Source organism: Myotis nattereri (genome assembly GCF_964212035.1).
Source record: "Myotis nattereri genome assembly, chromosome: 12".
In the NCBI taxonomy this organism is placed as follows: domain Eukaryota; kingdom Metazoa; phylum Chordata; class Mammalia; order Chiroptera; family Vespertilionidae; genus Myotis; species Myotis nattereri.
Window position 1 is genome coordinate 25362383 of NC_138087.1, and position 22313 is coordinate 25384695.

At 40.5% G+C, this 22313-nt stretch overlaps 1 protein-coding gene across 4 annotated transcripts in view; it reads left to right on the plus strand.

Annotated features, from left to right (window-relative positions):
• BNC2 (basonuclin zinc finger protein 2) overlaps positions 1-22313 on the plus strand; it is a gene marked incomplete at its 5' end in the record, with an annotated part of 427294 nt that overhangs the window by 386409 nt on the left and 18572 nt on the right. The window lies entirely within an intron of this gene.

Sequence of the window (22313 nt, forward strand, 5' to 3'; positions counted from 1 at the left end):
TCAGGCCCAGGTCCTGAGTCCCCCTTCTCCTGCTGCGTATTGCCTGTGTTTCTGTGGAGAATGGTAATGTTCTTGGATCAGGGACTTTTACATAGAGGTGTGTTCTTCCTTGTTGGCTGGGAGTGATCAAAGACCACACCATGCTTCATTTTGCCCAGAGCCTCAAATCCCACCCCTCATCTTGAGTGAAATCCATTGCAGAGAGCCCTAAAGCCACAGAAAACAAACCCAACACCTGTGGCCTGAGAGCATTGCTTACAAAGGCCTGGAAACTCGCAGAATGTTGTTTATGAAGTACGCCCTCGGTTGGGACACACAGGAGTTGCTGTGTCTCTGGTTCCTTTTCTAGCTGCATGTGAGCATCAGACCTTTTTGTAGAGAGAGAAGAAGGTCATGTTATACAACACGATCTCACATGTCTGGACAAATGCTAATTTACGACACTTGAATTCTGACTAATATCCTGAGGGAAGGAGGAAATACATGCATATGCGTGTATTTTGACTTCCATTGAACTCTCTAATTGTTTTTTTATGCTTAAAGAAGGATTTCTGTCTTGATCAGTGGTGTTATTCACAAGAGACTGTAGGATTTCTGCACTCACCTTGCCTTTGTGAAGTGGAAAGAATGTGTTTTCTTTTGCCATATCCCTACTCAGCAGGGTTGCTCTTACTAAAACCAGGAAACTAAAAGGAAAATCAGTGCATGTGTTTGCCCATTGTTCTCCCCTCACTCTGGATGTGAGCTAAAATGCAGTTCCTAGCCTTCATGTGTGCCCTGAGTAATGGAATAAGTAAGTGAGGCAATGCATATGAGCCCTTTCCCTTAGTGCGTGGCACATAGTAAGTGCTCAGTGAACACTAATTGCTCTTTTTTTTTTAAGCCAAATTCACATTGCACCTCTCTCTTTAATGCAGATTTTTGATAGCCCTTTAGTTTTATCTGAAGGTCTACCTTACCAAAGAGCTTTGGGCAGTGTCGACTTAAAATCAGAATTTTATTTTGTGTACTTTGATATAAAGTTGGTAAATTGGTTTGAAAACAAAGTGCTACATTGATTTCCATTTCCTAAATTACTTTATGTTTCTAGCAGATTGCCATGAATAAGTTGGGTGTCATATTAATAGGCTAAGAACTGACAAAATACTTTCACACAACATGGAAAACTTTCTACCCTGTTTAAATATAAAATCAAAATGAGATTTGTAAAATCCTCATATTGATTTTTGTTATCAGAACTAAATGTTGAAAGGGACCACAAAAGCTGCTTTTTCAGTCTCTACTGGACCAGAGTCTAATAATAATATTAGAAATATTATTATTTCCTCTAGTAAATAACATATCAAATACTCATTTGAATGGGTGCTCTCTAAGGAAAATGAAGCCAGTGCAGTCCCTTGGCTTCTATGAGCTTAATCTCATCTATTGTTATTGTACACTACGATGGCAGGGTTTTTTTTAATTTCTCCCTTAGATATAGACTGAGTGTTCAGTAGTGTTTTTAGAACTAAACCTAACTTGATACTGTAGATGGCACTACTAAATTATATCCCCTTCTGCTCCAACAAAGACAGACATTTTCCTGTCTCCTACATGTCCACACATTCCTGGGTCAGTGACCAGAGCTGTGCTTGTGGCCATCTAGAACCACAGTGATTCAATCTGTTTTTGTGTCGGGTGGCAGTGGGGTGCAGTTCCAAAGCAGTGGTGCATCTGAAACAGTGATGGGCAGGCGCGCAGAGAAGTGTTAACATAGCAGCCTGAGACTGCTATCCTTAGCAGGTTGGCCGTTGGCTGTCATCTGGGAACTTGGATTGGGAGGGTTGGGGATGGGGCATGTTTCCACCAATCGCTAAGTGAGTGGCTCACTGTCCTGGATGGTCTGTGTTGAGTATTTGTTTTCCTTCTGAGAGGCTGGAATTTTGGATTTGGGTCCATGCTAGGCAATGGGTACCCATGCAACCAAACCCCAATAAAAACCATGGACTGAGTTACTAAGATTCCCTTGTAGATAGCACTTTACCTGTGTTGTCATTTCAATGCTGGAGAAATTAAATGCATCTTCTGTGGTTCCTTGGGGAGAGGACTCTTGGAAAGATGCTCTTAGTTTCTTATGGACTTTGCCTCATGCCCCTTTTCCCTTTGCTGATTTTACCTTGTTCCCTTCAGTATAAGAAATCTTAGTTGTGAGTATGATTATATGCTGAGTCCAGTGAGTCTCACTGAACCTGGATCTGATCTTAGGAAACCCCTCCCCAATATAGTAGTACAACCTAATTTAATTAAGTACAACCGAACTTAGTAGTACAACCTGATTCCATACAAGGAGAAAAGGCAGGAAGTCTGAAGGTGTGCCTGAATATTTGCCTTATGGATACCCTCATTCTCTAACGATTTCTTCCTAAGTTCTTCATTTTGGTGATGAGTTTAGTAAATATGTTTATACTGTAATTTGGAGGACACTTGTGGCACATTCAGATATCAATGGGAATCCATTTCTTGTTTTCTGCTCTCATTGGGACTGAGGTGTAAGGGAGAGAGGGACCTGATACAATGTGTTTTTTTCTGTCTCACGAACACATCCACATGTACACATATGCACACATTTTCCCATTACCTACTATTCCAATAATCAGAAATCAGTATTAGAATTCTCCTCATTGATGGAATACAGTGACAGTTGACCTCTCATTCAGGAACACTTTATGAGTTAGCAAAAGGAAATAAAAATTACCTTAGAGTTAATTTAGGAGGGTGTTATTACCTTTTTAATACCACTTCTTGGGTGTTTATGTAAAATATATGCCCTTTCTTACTATACCAACAGAGAATTGTCAGAGTATACTAGCTCTCTTCATTTGAAAGGACTCTGTACTTACATCTTCCATGGGAAAATAAAAAGAAACAGAAGTTTTGCAAAGCAGTATTACCCTGGAGAACATTTGGGGAGAAAGTACTAGACAGAAACTGGATTTGGTAGTGGCCACTACTGGTCATCATGATTCACCTGCGCTGTTGGCCTGATGGTGCTCTCATCTGTCTGCAGGAGTTACCTACACTTTGTCTTTTGGGTCTGGTAGAATAGCCAATCACGTGTTACTTCTGAGACAATTGAACATAGAGCATGTAAATTTATAGACATTGTCTATTTTAGAGTTCATGGAAATGCACATCAACAGAGAAGACAGGTGAGATGACAAAAAAATAATGTCACCTGCCTTGATAGGTATAGGTAATTCCATAAATAATAAAAAGTGAAGTGTTGTTCATATTCTTTCCATTAATGAAAATTTGATTTTTTAAAATTAAGATGACTTAATTCCTTGTAGGTTGCTTTAATATTATCTTTTCTTCCTCAGATAAATGTGATAAGTAAAGAAAATATCCCTAGTATTTTAGAAAATCAACCAATAGTTGATTTTCTTAAAAGGTGGCTAAAAAAAAGGTGTCTAAAAAGGTGGTTCACTAATTACAAAAGTTAGTACATTTCTAAGATAAGCAAGTCATTCATTTTATATTCTCCTAGAGGCCTGGTGCACAAATTTGTGCACCAGTGGGGTCTGTCGGCCTGGCCTGTGGCATGGGGCCGAAACTGGCTCTTTGACATCCCCCGAGGGGTCCTGGACTGCAAGAGACACAGCCACGCTGAGGGACCCTACTGGTGCACAGTCGGGGCCGGGGAGGGACACGGGAAGTAGGCCAGCTGGGGAGGGGCCAAAGGAGGGCTCCAGGGTGTGTCCGGCCCGTCTCCGTCAGTCCTGATTGGCCGGACCCCAGCAGCAAGCTAACCTACCGGTCGGAGCATCTGCCTCCTGGTGGTCAGTGTGCATCATACCGAGCAGTTGAGCATCCTTAGCATATCATTAGCATATTATGCTTTGATTGGTTGAACAGTTGACCAGACGACTGGACATTTAGCATATTAGGCTTTCATTATATAGGATGGAACCATTACAGCCACTTTAGAAGTAACATGATAATAGGTATGCAAAGTAAACCAAGTGAAAGCCTTTTATAGTTTACTAGAGGCCCGGTGCACAAAAATTTGTGCACTCAGGGGGAAGAAGGGGGTCCCTCAGCCCGGCCTGTGCCCTCTCGCAGTCTGGGACCCCTCGGGAGATAACGCCCTGCTGGCTTAGGCCTGCTCCCCGGTGGCAGAGGGCAGGCCCAATCTCTAGGTGCAGCCCCTGGTCGGGCTCAGAGCAGGGCCGATTGGGAAGTTGGGGCACCGCCCCGTCATGCACAGAGCAGGGTGAATCGGGAGGTTGCGATGCCACCCTCAGTCACGCTCAGGGTAGGGCCGATTGGGGGGTTGGGGCACTGCCCCCTGTCACACTCAAGGCAGGGTCGATGGGGAGGTTGCGGCACCACCCCCTGTCACGCACAGAGCAGGGCCAATCAGGGGGTTGGGGTCCTGCCCCCTGTCACTCACAGAGCAGGGCCCATCAGGGGGGTTGGGGCTCCGTACCCTGTCACGCACAGAGCAGGGTCCATCAGGGGGTTGGGGAGCTCCCCCCTGTCACGCACAGAGCAGGGCCCATCAGGGGGGTTGGGGAGCTCTCCCCTGTCACGCACAGAGCAGGGTCCATCAGGGGGTTGAGGAGCACCCCCTATCACTCACAGAGTAGGGCCGATAGGGGAGTTGGGGCACCGCCCCCTGTCACACACAGAGCAGGGTGTATCAGAGGGTTGGGGTGCCGCCCTCTATCACCCACAGAGCAGGGTCTATCCGGGGTTTGGGGCGCCGCCACTGTCACACTCAGGGCAGGGCCGATGGGGAGGTTATGGCTCTACCCCATCACACACAGAGCAGGGCCCGTGAAGGGGGTGGGTTGGGGCGCCGCACCCTGTCACACACAGAGCAGGGCTGATCAGGGGGTTGGGGCACCACACCCTGTCACACACAGAGCCGCAGGGTGATCAGGGGGTTGGGGAGCTCCCCATATCAGGCACAGAGCAGGGCTGATCAGGAGGTTGGGGCGCCTTCCCTTGTCACGAACAGAGCAGGGCGGATAGGGAGTTTGTGGCCCTGCCCCCTGTCAGACACAGAGCTGCAGGGCGATCAGGGGTTTTGGTGCTGCCCCCTGTCACGCTGATCCCAGTTCCGTGAGGCCTCGCGGCTCCACTGATCCCGGTGCTGGGAGGCATATTACCCTTTTACTATATAGGATAGAGGCCTGGTGCATGGGTGGGGCTGGCTGGTTTGCCCTGAAGGGTGTCCTGGATCAGGGTGGGGGTCCCCACTGGGGTGCCTGGCCAGTCTGGGTGAGGGGCTGAGGGCTGTTTTCAGGCTGGGGGGTGACTGAAGCTCCCAACTGCTTCTTTTTTCTTTTCTTTTTTTATTCTGGACCAGCTTTAGCTCTGGCTCCAGCTCTGAGGCCTCTGATGCTGAAAGCAGGTATCTGGTTTGTTTGTGTTCTATAATTGAAACAATGTATAACTCCAGCTCTTAGATCCCGCTCGCTGAAAGCAGGTTTCTGGGGTTTTGTTTAGCTTCTATATTTGTTACAATGTTTCAAACTGCAGGCTCAGAGTCTGGCAAGGCAGGCGGGGGAACGTTGGTTTCCTCCATCACTGAAGCAAGCAAGCCTCATGTTAGTTTCAAGCTGCCTGGCTGCCGGCCCCCATCTTGGCTGGCAGTTAATTTGCATATCGCCCTGATTAGCCAATGGGAAGGGTAGCAGTCATACACTAATTACCATGTTTCTCTTTCATTATATAGGATAGCTTCGATGACTGAAAGGCCATCTTTAATATTTCTTTTTCAATACATTTCATATGCATTTATTATCTATGCTTTTTTCTTCCCATCTTGTGAATTTTATTTTTGGTACACAACCTGAGCTCCTATTAAGAATTAAGTTGATATATTCAAAATGGACCACTCTGGTTTCATATACCTATGAGACTTTCATATACCTATGTATTCAGTTTCTCATTGCCATTTTAGTTTCATCAAATCCAAGAAAAGAGATTTCTCTACTACCCTGGCCATTTTTTATTGTTTCAGTTAAATTATTTTAAATGTTTTAATATTTGGTTTTAACACTGAGTAATTTATTATTGGCCACAAGTGCAAATTATTTCTAGTCTGTTGAATTTTAAAAGTATATTTATATCCCACATTTGCAATTTTGTGATTTCTTTCTAATACTTAGTTCCTCGTCCCTAAATTTATTTTTTCTCTTAGCCTGTTTTCCTGACAGCCACTTTTTCTGTTTTGTCATTTATTTTGTATTTTAGAAAATTTAATTAGTTGCCCCTACACCTGTAAACAATCCTATATAATAAAAGCTAATATGCAAATTGTCCCCTCAACCAGGAGTTTGATGGGGGGCAGGGCCGGCTGGCCAACCTCCCATGGCCCATCCCCCAGACAGTCCCATCTATGATTGCCCCCCCTCACCCCAGCCTTGCACAAATTTGTGCACCAGGCCTCTAGTTCTATAATAAAATGAACTTGAAAGCATAGGCCCAACCAAGGTTTTAAAATATTTTGAGAAAAAATGAGTTTTTACTTGCATAAGAAAATATTTATATTTGTATTCCTTAAATACATAATATAAAACTTCTAGATATCTGCATTTGCAAATTTGACTGCCTAACCAGACATTGGACAACTTATGTTTTAGATTCACACTGGCTGCTTTTAGAAATCTAGTGAGCATTTGTTTGAAGAACCTAGTTGGGTTTACATATGACACGTGGTCAGAGTCAACAGAAATGAACTAGGTAAAACAGCATAATTTGTTAAAAATGTGTGTGAGGCACCATTTTAGTTGCTCCTGAACAAATAAGTGTTCAGGAGCCTCTAAACTCAAGGGCCTGGTTATATTTTAAGGAGTTATTTCAGATTGTATGTGACCTAGATAGAGTGGAATATGTTTTTTAAATTCACACAAAAATAGATGGGCATTCTGAATAAATCACAGGATTTATGATCGAGGGAATATGTGAGACATGGGCCTCGGGCAATAGTGGGCCTCCAGAAAGTTTAGGACGACATTCCAAGTGGTAGGGACAGTGTAAGCAAAAACATGGTGTTGAGAAAGTATAGTGTGTTCACTGAGTTGAGTTGTCTGGCTCAGCTACAATCTCAAAATATCTATAAAAGTGATGAGACTTAAAAGCAAGACGGGGGCAGTTCTTGAATGCCAACATGAAGAATTTATGCTTAAACCATTTAGCAAAGGGGAACAATTAAAGTTCAGTGTGGAGGGAGGGGTTGTGATCAGAGGTGTACTTCAGGAAGAGCAGCTTGGCTTCAGAATGTAGTAGAGATGTGAGTGGGCGCCAGTGTAAATGGGAAGAATGAGGAGTAATTGAAACTACCCAGTTAGGAAGTAATGTGGGTCAGCACTATGCTTGTGAGAACAGGTGTAAGGAGACAGGTACGTGACTGGACAAGGGAGTTAACCAAGGGATAGGTCAAAAGAAACATCCTTTCAGGCCTGAATTTAACAAGAACAGTGGGAAAAGAGGAAGCAGGAGAGGACATTGATGGAGGCTGGAGTTGGGGTGGGCGGGCAGGAATGCCTTCTGTGTAAGGCATTTCAATATAATTCTAGACTCACACTGCTGGTGTGAATAGTCCTGGCTTCAAAAATTACTAGCTTTATGACCTTAGACAAATTACTCAAAGTTGATGCATCTCCATTTCCTCACCTGTAAAGTGAGTTTGATAGTAGTAGCTCAAAACTGATTTGAGTGTAGATGAATGTAATATATATATATATATATTCTAGAGTCCTTCTTGGCTCCTTGTAAAGGGCTAGTGAAGTGTAAGCATTATTATTTTTCTTTAATCCTCAGAACTCTAGCTATTTTTATCCCATTTTATATATGAGACAACCAAAGCACAGAAACTATATTTTTTAAAGCAGTCCTTTAACCTGAAAATAGCATTTCAGTAAAAAATTAGGCCTCCATGCCTTTGTGTGTTTCAGGTTTTGTTTCATTTTTGTTTTGTCTTGTTTTCAGAATTCAGATAACAGTTCTTTTTTTGAGCAACTGGTTAGTTATTTGGTTGACAGGCAGAATCCCTAAAGAACACGTGAATTGAAGTTTTCCTCATAAACGAGATGGAGCATATGCAAACAGAAATGAGAAATAGTGGGATTGTGGGAAGAGCAGATGAGGATTCAGGAATTGATAAATATAAAGTTATTTGCAAAAGATACAATGAAGGAAGAAAGTATGCATACAAACATATTTGTAACTGTAGTGATTTATTATTTCTGTGTCTAATATTAAACAGGCTAATTTACTTATTCACTCATAGGCATATACAGAACTCCAGCCATGTGAGAGACACTGTTGCATTTTGCTTTCTAGTTCTTTGTATACTAGGATTTAACTTTGATCCAGAGAATTTTCACATAAATGTAATGTCATTGCCAAAGGCATTTTTCAAGAACAGTAGATAATTTTCTGGTATTTACGGGGGGGTGGGGGGGGTGGAGGGGGCTGTAGAACAGTGAGGACTAAATTAATTTTTTTTTCTCAAACCGTGGTTCTCAACTTTTTCTCACCCCCAGCATACTAGTAATGAGTGAGTGGTCTTTGGGAATGACCTCACATTTCTGTTGGACACCTGCTTGATGTTCAGGAGGGCAGTTCAGTTTAGGGAACGATGCCTCTCTGGTAGGATTAGTGTGGGGTTGAAGAGAGTCCCTGTTGGTTGTAATCTTAAGTCCAGGGGTGGCAGTGTTATGGAGTGCATGTTCTCTTTCCTGATCCGCATTCATTATGCCAGGAGGGAAGGATAGCATTGTGGGAAAAGCACTAGACTGTGTCAGGGGAGCTAGATGGCTTCTTCCAAGTCAGCTGCACACGTTAGCTTCCTGATCTTGGGCAAGATACTTATTTGTTAATTTTCTCATCTGTAAAATAAAAAGATGGCAGTAGATGGCCCGTGAATTGCCTCCCAATCCTACATTCATAGTATTAATGAATTCATTCAGTATTGATTCATCTTGGCAGTGGAGATATAAAGTACAATAATCCTGAAATATGGAGACATACATGACAGAAGTATAAGCAAGTGGCCGAAGGGGCGGGTTGTTGCTGCTGGGAGAGGGGACAGGAAGGAAATGGGAAGGATAGGGACCCTTTCACAGAGAGGTTCATTTAAGTTGGGCCTCGAGGATGAGAATGATTGTGTCAGAAAGGCAGGGGGGTGTTCAGAAGCAGGTAATAGCTTGCTGTACTCGGGATCTTTTATGACAAGTAGGCTTTGTAGCTAGAGCTTTAGAGATTTGGGTTGGAGATGATGTTGGAAAGGTACTTTGGGCTTATATTGAGGGGACTTCAAATGTCAGCTAAGGGACTTTATCATTTATTCTGTGTACACTAGGGAGCCACTGAAAGTTTGTAGGGAGGGGAGAGAAATATGCCCAGTCTTGGTGTTTGGAAATTTGATGAAAGTGTATAAAGTGTGTGAATAAGGATATCCTGTGGTTTGTTTTACTGGCCGTCTTCATCTGTTAACTGATACCCAGGTACCCTCTGACATTCATATTGGTACTTCCAGGACTGTCTTTCTTTCTGTAACCAGCACTGACTTCACAAACTCAAGAAATTATTATTTGTACTATTGTTTTGGGGTGACACCAAGAATTTATCTTCCCTAAATGATCATTGTCTTCCGCACTCCCAACCTAGCAGAGTGGCTATCCCATTAGCAGGGTTAATTAAGGAAAAAGGCAATGGAGTCCAATGTTAAAAGAAAAAAGTTAATGATTTATAAATTCACTGTCCTCGGTTCTATGTCCATAGATAGCCTAAATAGTTTTTTAAAAGTCAGGGAAAACATTTATTGTAATATTTCAACAATAAAGATAAATCTTAAAAAAATAATGATAATAGAAAGGTCAGGAAAGATTTTAACCCCTTAGTGGTTGTCACAGGGATGTTAGTCTTAGCTAGTCTTAACTGCGGCCCAACACACAGAAGAGAGCATTGTTTGGGGCTTGCATTTTTGCCTGCAGCCCCTGCTGGGCTGAAGTTGCCCTGACTGAGTGCCGGGCAGATACTCAAATCACTACAGTCTTTGGGGATTGGAGGGAGCCCTAGGGGTTGTGTGGAGCCTCCACGAGGCCCCCGGGTAGGCCTGTCAACTCCGGCTTTCATGTTTTCCTTTCTCTTCACTGCAGCTTTTTCTTCCAGCTGTTCAGCGAGTGCATCAAGAGGTACTGTATGTGGGTGCATGCATGCTTCCGCCAAACAGCTTTATCATCCATGCTCTTCGCCCTCCCTTACAAACTCGTGGCTGCCGTCAAGCGGTTTGATGTACGCTTTCTACATGTCCGACTAATGGAGAGTTGAAAGCCATTCTTCAGCCTGGTGTGGCCCCTTTACTTATGCTTGCCAGTTATTAGCCACCTCGGTGTCATTTAAATGGGGGCATTTTAAATGTTTCACATTTCAAAATGTTTTTTAAGATACTGACTCAATGGCAGTCATCTTCAGAAGCCAGGTGTTTCTGTCTGTTCTTATGCAAACATTTATATACCTGGTAGTCTGCAGAATCATAAATTTCTGATTTAAAAAAAATTCTTTCAGATTATTTGCAGTTGACCGAATCTGTCTTTATTTTAAGAAACTCATATTATCCTATTTAACCTATAAATTGTATCAGAGCAGATGTAGTCACCCCAATGTCGCAATGAACTAAGCAAATTTCATTGATATAAACATTGTTAAACAACTTCAAATGCAATTTTGGAAAAACAGTGTTTCTGAACCTGTTTAATAATGTTTAAAAATTCATCAGTGAAATTGGCTTAAATGGTGGTCTTTATTACATTACCTTTCTGAATTTCATAGATTCTGCATTTTATGTCTAGACTGGTTATAAGTAACACACACACACAAAAAGATCACAGCTGAAGAGTATGGCATATGCCTAATCCATTGAATTTGATTTAGACTTGATAAATCTTGGAAAAGATGCCATATCAGCTATTAAAATAATAGGAAATGCATTCAGGAGGTTGAGCTGGCATTGCTAGTTCAGTTTTCAGCCTTTTTACCTTTTACCTCCATTGCTCTTCACCTTCCACTCCCCCTCCCCCCTCCAGTGCCATTGTTGTGACTCCAAATTCTAAGCTATCAGCCTTGAAATGGAACATAAACCTTAAATATGTTTTTATTCATTGTGATCTGCTAAAATCACAATTCAAGCTCTGTGTTGAGGCATTTTTAAAATTTCTGGAGCAGTATTTAAGTGATGACATGCAGTAATTTGTTCATTCTTCTGTCAGCGTAATTTACAAGGCAATGGCAGATAAACATAGCAACACAAGATTCATTCAGGGTGACACAATGGCAGATACATAGAGCAGAGCCCTGCCTCTGAGATAAAGTGGACTGAGTGACTTACGCAGTAATTAGGGGATAATTGTCATTAACCTCACAAACAGTAGTTTACCCATATTGTTTAAAAGGCTCCAGGATGCATAATGACAAGGTAATCTGTCAAAGCGCTAGGGGGAAATATTAATAAGATTTGTGCAGGCCTGGATAGAAAATATGCAGAAAGCGGCCACATTAAGCTAATTGGTGGATGAATATACACTTGTAAAAGTGCTTCTAATGGCACGTTTGCTGCTCTCCAAATGACTCCCGTTAATGTGGAGAAGTGGGCTGCTTAGAAAGTCAGGACTGCTGGGACAAGAGGGTATTAGGCATATAGACACGGTTATTACCTTGTGTTCTGTAATGCATGCTTCCCCCTCCTACCCTCTTTTATGTTGAATTTCTGAGTTTTTTGTTATAGTCACATATATTGATTGTCTACTTTGATTAGTCTGTGTTTATCTGTATTTGTTCAGTCAGCCACCAACCCTACATCATCTCTACTTTGTGGACACATATAATGTATAATATCCACCTTGATAGCTGCTTACAAATACTATACAGAAATACAAACTGTTAATGCACACATGGATTTATAATTGTCTGTGTGTGTGTGTGCGTGTGTGTGTGTGTGTGCAGGCGCCTTTGCTAGGAACACATTTAATCTGAGCAATCAAAGGAAAGTATATCCATCAACAGCCTTGTGTATGTGTTACAAGTAATAATGTGTTGTTCCCTGATGAATGCTAAAGCAGGAAATTAATCTTTGTGTGGTACGGCCGTTCTTATACCCGGAGAAGAACAAAGTTAAATTTCCCAATACATCTTTCTGTTCAATCACATACTCAGTCCTCAGTGTGTTTTACGGAATACTCAATCCTTGCTGTTTTATGGGATACTGCTTAGTGGGTGTTCAGTCCCTTCCTACCCCTGCTCCCTCATATCCTAATGAATATGTTAAAGTTCCTTAGGGTTGTTCAATCAGCTTCAGTTGTGAAGTAATTGGCAGTTTAATACGTGAAGCAGAATCTTCCATTCAAACTTTGGGAGCTCTGATAACATGCCAGAATGGAGAATCTCGGCCGCACAGATAAAAACTTCCAACAGTTGGAAGTTGTGGCCCTGAATTTATTCCACGGTTTCAGCCCTTACTTGATGTGTAAAATCACTTCCATTAGGGAAAAAAATTGCACTCGTTTTTGCTGTTTATCAGACTTTATAGAGGGTCTCTGGCATTTATGTTTAGAAATGTAAAGCTTCAGCAGAGACCCCCAGATATACACAGGCTATCTTCAAACTCGGCGGCAGAACTTTGGTTATGGACAGAGAGGTAAACTAGAAAATGTAGACCTCAAAGCAAACATGCCAGAAAGGGCTCTGGTGAGCTCTGTGTTTATTGCAAAGCAAGCAGATTTATAAGTGTCCTAGGACTCGGGCTTATCTTTATGTCTGAGGGTAGAAGAAAACAAGACCACTTGCAGGGACCATCCTTCTCTCTCCTCCCGTTTCTGGTGTTTTCGCTGAGGATTTCAAACTGCTCCTTTGCTGTCCTGAGCCATAAAATGATTTACCCTCTGACATCTCAGCCATGATCATCTCCAGGTGAATAACTGGTGTCTGTTTAAAGGGCTTAATTGAGAAGAAGGTCTCATATACAAATGCTGCTATTGGGGGGGGACTGCAAAGACCGCTGGAGCATTACAGATACTTATTTATATAGATAGTTTATGGAGGTAGAACATTTATTTTGGAATAGTTGAGCCTCACATTGCAGAATGTTCACACACTCTACTGGTGTCATTCCAGGGGGTTCCAAGGCCTCTTGGGGACTTTCTCGAGCACTTTCCCTTGTTTGCAAGCAACAGTATTTACTGAGCTGGTTGCTGAATTGGCCAGGAGTAAAAATTAATCCAGAAGAATTGGGACATCTAATCCTGTTGCTGATAAGCAGCCCCAGACAGACATGTCAAGAGAAGCATCCAGAATATACTATAATACAGCAGCTCTCCCATAAAGACCTAATGTCTGTCATAAATACATATATTCTGAAGAAAGTTGGTTATGCAAGATGGTTAAAAGGAAAAATATTAGTCTAGGGTTTAAAATTTTTTAATTAAAATTATTTGTGCATCCAGATTCTAGGCTTTGATAGTCGAACAATGGGATTTTAGTCAGCTTAATGGAATTTTGGTTCAGTAAGGCTTAGAACATTTATTAGCAAGGCTCTTTTCTTCACCCATGAGAAAGCCAAAGCTAGTATCGGTGACTTAGCAGTCACACAGATGATGGTTAGTTAACAAAACCAAGACTAGAAATAAGGTGTCATTCACTCATGTTCTTTATTTTCCTTTAAGGGGAATATGTGCAAGTTATATTAAGCATAATAAAAATTTGGAACTTTAATATGCAAATTCTATGTTAGCCTATAGGTACTGAGTTAGATATTTTATGCTTAAGTTAAGGACTACAGATAATTTTATATTAAAGGTTAGTATGCTAGGAATATCCACTGGATTTAAGATTTTCTATTTGGAAAGTTAAATGATTCCTAAGGTACTGTCATTAAATATTAAAATGTATCAGACCTTTAAAAGTTTCTCAGGTTTGATTTAGGATGGAGCTAGGTAATTTGAAAAATACATTTGAATCTTTGAAGTGAAATTCTAGACATTGAAGAAAGTAATTTACTCCTCAGAAATTCCTTTTTATGTAGCAAAGCAAGGCACCTGCTTTATTTATTTGCAAACAAATGTCCATACAGGAAATGTGTATGGCTGGTTTTAAGCTAGACAAGCTAAAATTCCTGGGCACAGAGAAGAAATCCTGACAGGCCTTTAATAGAGCTTAGCTGGAGCTTCTGTGATTAAATATGCTGTAAACCCAGAGTGATCTATCACAATCACAGTTTTTAAAGGAAAAACGCTGTACAGACAGTTACAGAGGAAAAAAGGGATAGTCCCCCGAATTATATATTCTTATCTGGTCCATAACCAAGAACACTGTATAACAAAGTGAATTTTTTTATGAAAAGTCAAACAATATCTTTTTTAAGAATCATAAGAACCATTTAAAACCTGTGCCCTGACATTTTGATTAGACAGGTGATCATGTTGGGAGGGTATATTGTTCACTTTATCAATTTCTTTAAAAATTACCATCTTTTGCACTCTAAACATATTCTGAAATATGGATTAGGAAAAGCAATGGTAGAAATTTATATATGGAAAAATAAATCAAAGCAGGTACCTAAAAGTCACATAGAATTCTCCTGTTGCTTTTTTCTACTGCTACCTATTTTAGTCAGGTGCCAGGATCTTCAGACTTAAAGTTTCATCCAAAGAGAGGCATTCTTTAACTTTGTACTTTTTTTTTTCAAGTAATTTGATATGCCTTACCTCGTTATACCACCATTCTCCATAGTTGAACATTCTGAATGTTATGATAAGACAGGTTTAAAATGAGGTTCATGTACAGCAGGAGTGAGTGAAGAATGGTAGTCTGTGTACGTGTGCATGCTCGTGTACATGCACATATATTATGATAAGGAACTCTTTAAAAGTCAGGCTTCATGTGCAAACAGTATTTATAGAGCGAAGACTTCTCTATTAGCATGTCAGCTAACCAGGATTAATAAGGTTTTCATTGTGACAAAATTCTTTCAAGCAAATTTTTTTAAGAGTTTTCACATTGTGACCAATGGTGACTATTTCTGTAGCTGGAGTTGGAAAGATAATTCAAATACAGCTCTTTATAATTTGGACATTTTGAGTTTGGCATCAGCTACTGTAATCACAGCACACCAATTTACACTCGTAGCTCTGATGTCCGCATGCTGATTGCATGATGCCAGTCTTGGGTTGACCAGGAAAGCATGTTTGTTCTCCAGAAGGGCTGTTCACATGGATAAATGTTACCAAATCAAGTCCAGCCTTGGTTTTTATGGGGAAGGTTTTTTTTTTTTTCTGTCTGTGCAACACCCTGGCAATTATTTCTCATGGGACAGACACCTCTGTCCTAGAATGGGGAGGAAGAAGCAAGGATACGAGTGGTTGAAGGTAAAGGGATGCTCTTGAGAAATTCTTCAAAATACTAATTTCCAAATCATGGAAATTGAGTAGGGTTCTCCTTACAAAAAGGAAATGTTGATCTTTTTTTTTAATCAAGTCTAATTTGAACCATTTGGTGCACTCATGATATAAATGAGTAAACTTTATTCTGCCTCCAGATATTGCAGCTCTTTCAGCTGGCCTCCTAGAAACATTAGCTGGAAACACTGGAAAAGCACACTTACAGAGCTCTGTTTGTGTGGATAGAGAATGGAATAACTGTGTTTACTTACACAGCCAAACTGCTCTGATGTACATTGTGTATGCTAGTGGTACATCTTTCTAGTTCAGGGCCCTGCAAGAAATATGTGTTTAAATGTAAATTTGCTAAAATAAGTTAGCATGCCAAGTTCTTTCCCCACATAATTTCAAGTGTTTCTCAGAAATTATCACAACATTGCTTTAAAAATTTCCCTAAATACTTCCCAGAATTTATTATTTTCCATAAGAACTTTTTTTGTTTTACCATTTTTATTCATCTCCCTTTTTTGCCTGCTTACACACAAACACACACACACACACACACTTTGATCCATGCACACTTAGGATTGCCAAGTCATATGAATTTGAGATAAACATAATCTGACAAAAAAGCAAAAAAAAAAAAAAAAAAAAAAACCAACAAATTTGCCTGATGTGAGTGGAGAGCACCCACACCCATTAAAATTGTTGGCTAAGAGAAGAGTTTCAAAAGTGACCTGACTTTAGAAAAGCACTTTGAAGCTGAGGTATCTGCTTGTTACATATGGGCCCATCTGAGTTTTAAACCAGGTAGCTGTTGGGAGAGTGAGACAGGAGAGGACTGAAAGTTTTATGGCTTCTGTAAGTTTTTTCTTTAAAACTGTGTGTAGTGTTCAAAGGCTTTTCTCCCACAGAGTATTTCCCTTGAACCCCTGCTACTTTCAGCTCTCCGAGCCAAGTCTAACTCATGAGCGCTCCACTTGCCAACCCCCTCTGCTAAATTGATGGAATGCCCCCATTCGTATCATCTGAGATAATGGTCTGAGCCTATCACTTGCTCCTCAGGTGACCAAACAGTTAGATGATATATTTCCTAATTTCTGGGTCATATCCTGGCATATGTCCACCTAACAATGAGGCCAAAACAAATGCAGGTGGAGGCAAGTTAGGTGAATTAACTGACTGCTCCTCATCAGCTTCTCCCAAAGTGTTAGCAAACATGTGTGCATACAGTATGTGCCTGCTAAATAGCAGTATTAGCTCTGTAGAGAAGCAATCCCCCAACTTTTTTTTATTACACATCCCTTTAGTAAAAATATATGAGCTTGGGCCCCCATAAATGTAAAACTGGTCCTAAATTAGGAATATAATACTGTAAGTACACATATATAAAATATTAGCCAAGGTTTATGTTTTTAGATAATAGAAGATAGAAATTATCATGTTTACTCCCCATGTCACGATGGATTGTTGTGCACACTACTGATAGAAGAGGGTGGTGGATGTGTGTGTGTGTGTTATTCTGGTCACAGTAGAATGTGGGAAGTGAGAGGTGAGATGGCCTAAAAATAGGGCAAGTTGTGGATGTTGAGTTGAGTGTGAGATTTCATGCCATTTGCACGATTTAGTGTTTTGCGTCATCTTCATTGAGGAATATTTTACTCGCAATAAAACCTACCAATTTGAAGTGCACAGCACACAGATGAAAAACATCAACACAATCCTGATACAGAACATTTCCATCACCCCCAAAAGTTCCCTGATGTTCTTTTGCAGTCAGTTCCTTCCCCTTACCCTCTGCCCCTAGCAGCCACTGGTCTCCTTTCAGTTAACTTCTCCGGGATTTTATGTGATTGGGATGATAGAATCTTTTGGGGCCTGTCTTCTTTCATCGTTAGCATAATGCTTTTGAGAGTCATCCATGCTATACTGGCTACCAGTCGTCTAGTCCTTTTATTGCCCGGTAGTATTCCATCCTGTAGGTCTCAAAACTATTTGTTTAACCTTAAGACTTAAACATAAAAAAAAAAAACTTGACATTCAAGGTCTTGCCTAGCACTGTTTCATCAATTTTCAATTCGGCAATCACTGTTAAATTTTACCTGATAGCATACCAAGTTTGAAACTTGGTAATTTCTACACCTTCCGCTGAACACCACTCCTCTTGCCTTGATATTTGAATTAATCCTGAAGGAGAAAGAGTAGAAAATTCCAACAGGAAGCTGGTTATGAACATAAGTTGCCAATATAAGGTTATGTATGATGGAATAATTTCTGAAGATAGCACACTGTACAAAGACATGAAATAAAAAAGGACGTCTCATAAACCTCTGCTTTTGTTCTAAGTTGTTAGCAATCCCTATAGCTCAATGTCATTTAATTAAAAGATTTAAAATTATATCAAAGGGAAAATTTTTTTTTTTTTTTTTTTTTGGTTTCGGCTAGTCATTTTAGGATTTTCCTTTAAATTATGCCTTAAATTTGACTGACAAGAAGTTCATGTACTAGAACAGAAAATTAAGTTATTCTGCATCTGTCTTTTAGAATCAAATTATCTACTTGATAATTTGAATACTGCTAGGGCAAATTGGCCCTAGATCTCTGCTGTGTTCAAGCTCCTTAACAACTCCTCCCTCATTTCCATGCATGGACAGAAAAAAAGGTATTTTTTTTCCTCCGCACTGTGATCCGGTAGCAGCCTGCCATCAACACAGATGGAATCCTTCTTGGACTGAGGAGTCTCTGGGCTTGAGGTCTCCTAACAGTCTAGTTATCCCAGAACTTCTTATCTGATCTTTCTTCCATGTCTTTGCATCCTTTTCTTCCTTATCCCTCTCTCCCAAATAAAAATCAGCATTACTTTACTTTGATTTTAAAACTACAAGTTATGTAAGATGCTTTGATGTGAAGAAAAGGCTCAAATGAAACCATTCGAACCGTGGCAGTTGATCCTACTCCAACAAAAGACTTAAAAATCACTCCGCAGAGCCATATAGAGCTGGGTGCCAGGGTTGCACCTAGCAATAATCACTGGTTCTGATGAAATACAAAAAAGGAAGTCTTTTCATGTAAAATGCTTAGAAGTAAATATTTTAAGTGTTTTATACTTTTTCTGAACCCAGTAAGACAGGTTTATAAGTCCGGATTATTTGGTGTTACTCCTCTTTTAATTAGTAGTATACCCAGTTATTTTAGCAGGAAATCAATATTTATAATAATAATACCTTCCTTTTCACTTAGCAGGGTAAATCTTATTATCCTCATTTTGTAAATAACAATTCCCCATGTAAAGGGTTAAAGGTCACTCAACTCTGTTTACCAATGGGGAAGCCCAAAGGTATTGACTCACAGACTGCAAACTTGAATGAGAAAGACAAGTGTCCAGTTATACACTTATGTAATTTATTATTCATGCCCAAGAGCAGTGTCCCAGTATGGGGTGGTCAGCAGTCAGGATATTTAGACTGGCTTACCAGACTGAATTTTTGTTTTATTAACATGTATTTATTCGGTGATAATACCCAATTCTTTGTATAGCCCTTATTCACTCTGGTAGAGTTTGACATGGCAAGAGGGCCTAGGTTTTACATCTGTACTTCTTAAACTATCTGTGCGGAAGGGTCAGTTTCTCCCTAATCAGTCTTGAGTTAAATAAAATAGAAATAAGTTATTTAAAAAATCATGGCTTTAGATGTTGCAGCAGTATCAAATTGTCCTAAAGGATTCCAAATGGTTAATCTCAATTATTTGCAGGCTGCTTTACAAAAGGGGATGCAGGGGGCTTCAGACCGGCACGGGTCCTTGCTGAATAGCATATGACCACTCATGGAAATTCTGGCCTTACCTGAGAAGTCTTAAGCCACTGTTGGAGCACCATGGCACCAGACCATGCTTATTTCTGTCACAAACAGAAAAAGAGAACCGGGGCTTCCTTCTTTTCCCTTTGATGATTTCTGTCTCCCTTCAACCAGCTTATCCAGGGATACGCTAAAACTGGTAGCCACTCCTAGCATAGCTCTTGCAGACCCATCATGCTGCTAAGAAACTCAACTTGGCTTCTGCCTGCAGTTCCACCTCTCAGGAACATGATCGCATTAGCGAATCTTGGTCAACTATGAACGATAGCTTCTTTGGAAAGAACTTCAGCGGCCTGTCATCTAGCCTGGACTCAGGCAGTGCCCTCTCAGGGGGACTCCCGTTGGAGTGTTTAATGTAGATATTTGTCCTGTTCCCAAGCACATTTGTTTACAATGATGTCGTGTGGACCTTTGAGTCAGTATAGATTGCTTGCTTCTCTTACCTCTGTAAATGAAGTGTCTCTTTTATCACTCAGGCTACCAACAAAGTTCTGCATCTTGCTTTACCTGGACCTCTGCCACCAGAAGTAAGTAGTTTAGCAGAGACAGCGACTCTGGACTAGAAGAGACACTGAAAGGCAGCAGTTTCAGCAATAGCAGCAGGCATCCTGACAGGCCAGGAGAACAGAGAGACCATATGGGACTGCTGTGCATGCTGGGTGAGGGGAGGGAGACAGGAGGGGGACCACAGGAGATGCCTCAGGTGGGTTTGATCAGTTGCTATGGTTTCTAAGGCCAGTGTTAATACCAGCGGCTGGCAGCTGTATAAGTACATTATCGACATGCAGATTTGAGTGCAGGCTTCCTGGGAAGAACCTGAGGAAGAAATGACTGTACGCTGCTCAGGGTGGGTTTCAGCCTGAGAAACAATCCATCGTGAAAGGTTCTGATAAAAGAACAGTCAAGGGAGTGGATTTGATGGGAAAGGAAAAACGGTGTAGAAGAGGGCATTACTGTGCCCTGGAGACCAGCGCTGTTCAGGAGAAGCTCTACACCTTCTCATCACAAACTCAGTGTGCTCCCCTGGGAAGTGGCGTCACGGAGCAACAGTCACTGTGCTCAGGGAACTAGGAGTCAGAATTTCTGGGTGCAAGTCCTGGACCCCAAGTTAGCATCTTGGCAACCTTAACAAGCCATCTCACCTTTCTTCACCTCTGGTTTCTCATCCGTTAAACATTCACTGAGCTCTGGAAGCTGTTACGAGGTTCAAATGAGATAATCAATACAAAAATCACAATTTAAAATTTCTACAACACAAACCCTCTTCCTTCCTTACCCTTTTCCCCTGCCCCCAAGAAGACCAGTCTAAGGTAGACTAGTTTCTACGTATAACACTTTAAAAAAAAAGTGCAATTCAGGACTCCAGGATCATCCAGATCACCATGTACCCACATTATTATATTGACTGTTCTGAGAAGATAGCTGCATGAGAGCATTTGATCTGAAGGCTGGTTTTATCTACAGGATGACAGAGGGACATCTGTGTTTGAAAATTCATAAGAATGGACACCCAGGGGCACATACCTACCCATGCACTTTATGTAAAATAATAATGCTAGGAGTCAGCCTTATAAGGAATAGCCTATAATTATCAGAGCTTCTTTTTTAAGTAACTTAAATAAATGGCAAATTTCTCCTTATAATCAAACTGGTTATCATGGTTCAAACCATATGATTGTGGTCCAGAGAGAATTTTATATCACAAGGCTGAGTAGAACTGCCTATGAAAGAAAATTTTCTATTGTAAAAGTAGTACAATTCCCTTTATCCTGCTTCCCCTAATCTAATATCTAACATAAGCATAGTAAAATTGTTGAAACGAAGAACTTAGGATTGATACCATACTCTTAACTCACCTAGAGACTCTGTTCAAATTTTCTAGTTCTCCCACTAATGTCCTTTTTCTGGTCTCGGATTTCACATTGTATTTCTTTCTTTGTCTTTAAAAAAGTCTTTCCAAACTTTACACTTGGAAGAGTACTAGCCACTGTTGTGTAGAGTGCTCTTTAATTTTGGTTCATCTGGTGTTTTCTCATGATTCAATTGAGGTTATAAATTTTTGACAAGAAAACCACAAAAGAAATGATGTGTCCTTCTCAATGAATATAGTGGAAGGTATGTGATGGCATGCATCACTGGTAATGTTAGCTTTGATCACTTAGTTAAGGTGGGGTCTGTTAGGTTTCTCCATTATAAACTAGGGATTTTTCTCTTTGCAATTAGTAAGTATCTTTTTGTTGTTGCTTTCTTAATTGATGGTTAAGGTTGGAGTAAATGTCATTCAGAAAAGGTTGCAAAGCGCCCCGTCCTGGTGGAAAGAAGCTGTGCCCTAGAAAGTGATGGAGTCATTATTTAAGTGTTTGAGTAGATTTCTCTCAATCCGTGCTGAAATGGATTGCCTGACATTACATTGCAGGATTTGTAAGTCCTACCTCCAGGCAAATCTCATAGTTACTAGCAAAAATGAAAGTGTGAAATGCTTTTTAATGTATATTTAACAACACATAGTCTGGTGATTACTGATGTGTATTCTCCGTGGACTCCCTTTGCTATCAGAGGAGGATGTTAAGAGACAACATTTTTACACATTTATTCTATCTAAATCCATCACAGGTTTACTTTCTAAATATCTGTAACTGTCATTTATAACAAGAGCATAAAAATCAAATACTTTAATTCTAACTCAAACTTTGAATCATAGGATTGCAATCAATTTTCTGGACAAGTAGAGTTACTGTTTTTTCTTACTCTACCTTATGAAATTGCCCACTATTAAATGGCACTAGAATACAGCCATTTAAAAAAATAAAAATAGATATGGCTTAGTAATGGGGGTGTAGGAGGTAATGTCACTTTATTCATCTTTTTTATTTAGAAATTCACATAATAGCTCCTATTTAAAGGAATTTTCATCGTTGAATCCAGTGTCGTGTCTGCGTGTGTTGAAGAAATAAAATTCACAAAATGTATTTAATTTCTTCCTACAGTGTCATTATTTAATAAGGATTAAGGTACCATGTTTTTTGCTTTT